A 7,091-nucleotide genomic window follows, 5' to 3' on the forward strand; every position below is an offset into this window, starting at 1 on the left:
TCCCCCGGCCCCCGGGAGCCGGCTGAACGGAGGTCCCCAGAGGCTTTAGGGGCCACACTTGGCTCCTTGGGAAGGCCTTCTCACCGCAGCGCAGGCACCCGGGCATCTGAGGGTCTGCCCTGGAGCTCATGAGGACCTGGGGTCCAGAGGAGGTGCCGGACGGGAGGCCAGCAGCCAAAAGACCGGTGCTAGTTACTAGCAGGCGCTCTCCTCTGCCTCCTTCTCTTGATTTTCTCTTCCTTTTTGTTTAAGTCTGAAACGACCTAACTGGCCTCGAAATGGCGTTACTATGGGGAACATATTTAGACCTCCCCTGGGATGACGGAGCCATATTTCTCTGAGCTGGGCGCTTTGTGGGCGGGGCTTCCTTCCCGGCCCCTCCCAGTTCTGATGGGCAGTCAAGCGAGGGAGGCTGTCCCAGCTGGGAACAACGTGTGCCGTTCCCTTGGCCCAGGACCGGGTGTGCCCTGGGCTGAGAGATGAGACTCCGCTGGGATGGGGCATGGCATGGGAGCACGGGCAGACCTGATCGGGAAGGACCTGGGAGCGTCGAGACCAGTCAGTAATAACACCACTGCCCGTCGTGGGCACAGAAGGGAAGGCTCTGGGGCAGGCGCTGTGTGGCAGCTTCCCTTCCCTCCTCCCGGCCCTGTCTGTCTTCACCATCTCCTTCCCTTCCTTCCCGTCTCCCTTCTCATCCCTTCCTCTCTCTCCATCCTTCCGCCCTCCCTCTCTTGCCAAGCTTACAAGCAGTGGTCATGCTGGGGTAGGTGCCCTTGCTCCAGAGGGGGCCAGTTCCCACGGGGTTCAGTGCTGACAGCTTGGGGCTTCCCTCAGCTGCTCTGTCCCGTCCCACGGCAGGTCCGTGCCCTCCAGTGAGTCCAGGGCAAGAGACACCCCTCCACCGCCGCCCCCCACCACCGCCCACCACCAGTTCAGAGCGCAGGTGAGGCCTCCACAAGGACCCTTACCCTCTACCCGGATTGCTCTCTTTGTCCTCTTATACTGTTAGTTGCAAATGAAGGCTACAAACACCATGTGCAGTCACATCTCAGAAAAGAGTCAGGAGTGGTATCTATTCCCTCCCCCAAGATGTGCATTTCCCCTTTTACCAACTGCCACCTCTCACTCTCAGACAGTTCGCGAGTCTTTAGGGACCCTGCAAAGTCCCCTTCTTCAATTTTTGTCTCTTGCCTTTGTTGTTGCTGCTGCTTTTCCTTTCACTTCCCTCTCATGTGTGCCTCAGGGCCTCTGAGGCCTTGACTAATCTTGTAAACTTGGTTTCATGTTAGCATGAAGCAACGATTGTTCCCCCAGAAGAAATACTGTAGGCAAAACTCAACTGGGTGCAAGGTGTTCCTTCTTTTCCGGTGCTGCTCTGTGCCCCGTCTCTATCCCACCAGCCCATTTGCTCCTGGACCTTGTTCCTGGACTCCTTCTATTCTTTCATCATATCCTTGCACCGGGAGACTTTGTACTGCAAGCAAAGGGTCCTCTCCTACCAAACGTGCTTCTGCTTTTGCTGACACAGCTCCTAGCATGGGTAATCCCTCCGTCTGCTCAGACCATCATAACAAAGGACCACACACTGAGTGGCTTAAACAGCATTAGTCTATTCTCTCACAGTCTACAGGCTGGAAGTCAAAGATCAAAGTGTCGGCAGGGTTCGTTCTTCTGAGGCCCCTCTCCTTGACTTACAGACAGCCACCTTCTCCCTGTGTCTGCACACGGCCTTCCCTCTGTGTGTCTGTGCCCTAATCTCCTCTCCTTAGAAGGACACCAGTCCTGTTGGATCAGAGTGCACGCCAATGACCTCGTTTGACTGCAGTTACCTCTTAAAAGACCCTGTCTCCAAATACAATCACATTCTGCAGTACCAGGAGTAGGATTTCAACATACAAAATTTAGGGGGGCCGCAATTCAGCCCGTAACACTCCCCTTCCCTCTGTCTTCTTTCTGCCCATAAAAATTCTTCCCCAATTCTTTTCCCAAGTCAGAAGTTCAAATGCAGCCCTTCCTGATCACCCTCTCCAAGTTCCTGTAGCAATTGTCTATAAAATATATTTAACTACTTGTGCACTTTATTGTGATCTTTCTGTTGCTTTTTAAAATCTATAACTATTTTTTCACTTTAAAACGTACTTTACACTCTATCTATATAGGTTTCATCTTCTCAACTAGAGGAAAACTCTTGGAGGACAGGAAGTGTCATATGGCTTCATATTCCCACAGAAGTCCTCAGCACCTGGGTGGTCATCTCTGAGAACTGGGACCCCTCATAAGCAGGCAAGGAGAAAGCAAGGGACCACTAATTCAAGCACTAGTTACAGGTGTCTTGGGAACACCAGATGCTCCACCAGGAAGGCTCGGGTAATAGCTGATGAAAAGAGGCTTCTGGTTCTAATCAGGGTTCAGAACCCAGCAGTGGGCAATCCCAGGCTAGTGACTGTCTCCAGACCCACAGGCACGGAATCCCTCCCCAGAGCCATCAATGAATGGGACAGACTCGAGACCCCGAGAGAAGGTGAGACAGAGCAAAATGGGATCAAGAACCAAAGCCAGGGAATTTGCTGGTGATCCAGTGGTTAGGACTCTGTGCTTTCACTGCCAAGGGCACAGGTTCGATCCCTGGTCAGGGAATTAAGACCCCACGTGCCTTGTGGCCAAAAAAAAAAAAAAAAAAAAAAGGAAAAAAAAAAGAACGGAAGGCAGAACCCAGTCCTGGGAGTTGGGTCACTGAGGAGCACGTGGGAGGCTGTGATCACCACGGGGCCCCAATCCCAGCAGTGGGTAAGTGCTATTTCAATGACGCCTGCCCTGCATCAGGATTAGCTTGGAAAATGGGTGCCAACCAGCCTCCAGTTAGTTTTTACTCTGCTTTGTCTCGTAGCCTAAGAGTAGAGGAAAGGAAAGTACACTGACCTGACTGGATATGAGGATGTAGACAGCCATTGCCTGCTCAGAGGCCTTTTCATTCAGACCATCTGAAGACCACCTCCCACTCTTACTGCCCACACCCTTAGTGACTGTAGTGGTACAATCTCAGCTGCTGTAGCTCCCGCGTCTTGGGTCCCGCTGCCCATTCAGTGTGGCATTACAGTACCTTGGCCTGGTCCCATTTCTGTTTCATCAACCCCCCCCCCCAAGCCGCTCACTGGAGACAAATTTATTACCTACATGGTGCTTCCCTGACAGCCGTAGAGAGATGCCTTCTCTTCTGCCTGGATTTTGCTGAGAAGCACGAGCATTTAACCTCATTTGGAAGAATGAGCACAAATTTATACCTACATGGTGCTTCCCTGACAGCCGTAGAGAGATGCCTTCTCTTCTGCCTGGATTTTGCTGAGAAGCACGAGCATTTAACCTCATTTGGAAGAATGAGCATAGCATCTGTTGTCATGCTTTCTGGATGAAGAACAATGCCACTTCGGTTCCCGTCCCCCCGTCTCCTCCCCAGAGACTCTCATATTGGAAGTGTGCCTGGTTCCACAGTATCTATCACAAGGGAACACAGTTTTGTCTAGAGTAATGTGGTGTGCCAGCTTCAATCCAATCTAGAAATTACAGGAGGAAAAATCACAAGAAAAGGCAGGTCCTACAAAAGCATTAAGTGTATTTAAGCCAAACCATCCAAAAATAGGTTTGAATGTGTGTCGCAATGGCTTATTGATTTATCCAGTAAAAAGGAAGAACTATTTTTCCTCCCCACTCTGGTCCCCGCGCCTTTTGCTAAACCCAGCCTTACCTTACTAGTGAAAAGATTTTAGCTCTGTAGCTTGGCTAATTGAAGTCTCAAGGGTGGGAAGGCCCTGGGCGTGTTAATCAAAAGCTGAACATCGGTATAAATGTATCTTAGTTCCAGCGTCCTCCCCACCCAGGCCCCGTGTCATAGCAGAGGTGACAGTGGTTGTAAAGAGCTGGGAAACAGGGAGCACTGCTGACTGGGTAGATAAATGAGCAGACTTAATGAAAAATAAGGATGCTCAAATTCAATCTGATAAGTAGGAAGGCTGTTAAATAGTAGGCTGATGAAGCATTTTTAAGAGCAAAGCAAGCAAGGATTACAAATATTTACATAACAAGCTATTGCTAGTTTTCTACATACTTTCATAACGGAGTTAAACATTTATTAGGGAGTCACTGAAGAAAACAGTGGGGTCCCCTTCTTGTCTCCATTCCTAAGAGCTCCCCTGACCCTCTGCCTCTTTATTCCAAACATCACGTACAACCTTGACCCCTAAACTTCAGCACACGAGAGCTGCCATCCTGCAACAGAAATTTTGCTTCAGCTTGTAAAGCCTGAGTCAAAACACATGCTTTCTTCATCAGATGTGGAGGGAGGAAAATAGCTACTTTTGTCTCTGGGGTATAACAAGCCATAAGCAATCCATTTTCCAGTATTACCACACCTACTTAACCCAATATTGCAGACAATGAAACGAGTCTGCTCCATACAAGGCACTGTGATGGAATATGTAGAGATAAATTCTGAAGAGTAAAAATTACATTTTTCCAGCGTCTGCTGTGTGCCAAGCCCTCTGCACATTTTTGATATGGTAAAATATAAATTTTTACAGTCGCGTTACCAAAGAAATATTTTCACAGGGAACCACCACAGTGATATGGGTGTGAGAAGAATAAAAACAGTAAAATCATAAGGGAGTTCAGGAAAAAGAGAAAGACTGGAAAAAGTTGAGCTCTCTGTGCACCTTTTTCTGGGGTTCACCTGTGCGGGCGGGCACGCAGTTTGTTGAACCCTTGGCCTGATTTTACCCCATAGCCCATCATAGGAGGGGAACTGGTGGATTCTGTAAGCAGGGGCCTGGGAGCCACAAGGCCTGGGCTTAATTTCAAGCCCCAACCCTGCACCTAACTGTGTGACCCTGGACAAGTCATGTGACCTCTCTTGGCCCCTCGGTCTTCCTCATCTGTGAAATGGGTAAGCAAATGAAATGGTGGAGGTGAAAACACCTCATGCGCTGATAAAATGTATGAAATCACAGTAGGCCCCCGATAAATGCTAGGCCTCTTTCCCTGCCATTTGCCCTCACAAGTGCTATATAAATAAAACATTATTATCAATTAGATCACCTTTATGGTATCTTAAAGCACTGAAAACTCCACGTGCAGGAAAAGACAGAGTAAGTCTTTCCATTTCCTTTGTTCTTCATCCTAGTTCAGGTTGGTCCTTTCTAGATGTTGGTCATCACCAGTTCAAGACACTAGTGACTCTTTCACTAGAAAGGAAGTCACAGAACGGGTGTTTTACCATTGCCCTGGGTGCCGTCATTCCTAAATTTAGTTTGCTGGCCACCAAAATCCAAGTTTCAGTTACTTCTCCGCACCCCCATCCCTGACACCTTCCACGATGCTATTTCCTTCTGGTTGGAAATATCCCCACCAGAACATTTTGTTTTAAATTTTAAAAGTCAGACTCACTGTGCTACTTTGAGGCTTTCCACCCAGCTTTCAAATTATAGACGACCCAGAACAAGAGTACCCAGTGCTGGTGTTTATAATCCTTCTCACACTGACGACTTACTTGGCAAATAGGAAGTATTTTGTTATCATCATTGTTCTGTGAAAGACAGTCTATAGGATGCGGTCATTACGTAAAAGATGTGTATGTGTCTACATAACCAATGCTATGAGAAAGAGAACTAATTTTGACCTGTGGAAGACAGCAGAGCAATTGAAGCAAAGCTTGGGTCTAAAATCGTCTCAGGAAATAGGGCTGGACACCACCTGGGCTGGGGAACTGTCAGAAGTGTTTACAAGACAAAATAGCAAATTCCAGTCATGACCCGCGGGCAGTTTAGATTTCAGCCGGAATTAAAACCTACATCATGGGAGCACCAATTCATAGTCTTAGCTCTAATTTCAAGTTCTGCTCGTGACAGCCTCGGCATTTCTGTGGACCCCTTTAAATGATCTCCAGGACCCTTCTGGGTAAGTGGCTTGATAGGAAAGTCCACGCTGCAAGCTCAGCTCACCATGACTCAGTCTGCCCAGGGCAGTCAGCTGGACTCAAAAGGCGGTGTTTGGCCGAGGAACTGCCACCATCTCACTGCCAAATGGCCTCTCGTGACTCAGAATCTCAAACTTGTTTTAAACAGAGGGGAAAGGTCACTTTCAGGGATGAGGTTCTTGGCCCAACTCTGCTTCGTAGAAACACAGTCTATGTCTATTTCGGTGTTCCGGGTTTTTGAAGCTGATTTGTGGCAGGGGTGAGTGGATTGGTGTTGGCCCAAATTAAAAAGAAGAGTTTTCCATCCTTTCAGTGCTGGGAGATGGAAAACAGAGCATCACCTCATAGGAAGCAGAATGCAACGGGGCTGCGAACAGGGAAATAAGCGTGGGCTTCGATTTACAAAGAACCAAAGTCTGAACTTGTACAAATGAAGACATGGGTTTGGAGTAAGAATTCTTAATCTACAGGAGGATAAAATTTTCATCAATTTGATGGATAACCTTTAGTATATTGAGTATTAATATAATTCATTAAAGTTTGACCTGCCTTGTTTTTTGAGGGGGCCATACATCCATTACATGAAGCCAGTTTCATGTTCATGAGCGTGGTCCTTACCACCCATTGAAGGGGAGGGTGGGTGTCCATCCCAACCTCCTTTCCTGCTAGCCACTGTCTTTTGAATCCACCTCAGGAGCTTGTTAAGTCTTCCCTGCCACGTGGCTTTTTCTTTACCCAGCATTTATCTGACTAAGGCACAAACCTTGCAGATTACTCTTGTCAGCGCTGGGACAACAGTGATTTAGGAAATGACTCTGAATGTAAAGAGAATGAAGAAAACAGATTTGAGGAACAATAGCTCAGCGTTTTGAGAGTCAGCTTAGTACAACTCCCCCTGTTCTGTTCTGAAAAGGTAAACACTGAAGTTCCTTTTGTGTCCCTCAAATTCTAGCACATCGATAGAAGTAGAAGTCATACTGCAAAACAAAATCACCTTCCTGCAAAGGAAGCTGCCGCCTTTGCACATGCAGCTCCTTCCCTCATTTATCTGTTCTGTAATATCCAGTGAGGCACCTGTGGTCTGTGGAGAGTCCAGGCAAGTCAATGAGAGCAGACAGGGGTA

The sequence above is a fragment of the Lipotes vexillifer genome, unplaced genomic scaffold, assembly GCF_000442215.2.
Source record: "Lipotes vexillifer unplaced genomic scaffold, Lipotes_vexillifer_v1.1 scaffold308, whole genome shotgun sequence".
In the NCBI taxonomy this organism is placed as follows: Eukaryota; Metazoa; Chordata; class Mammalia; order Artiodactyla; family Lipotidae; genus Lipotes; species Lipotes vexillifer.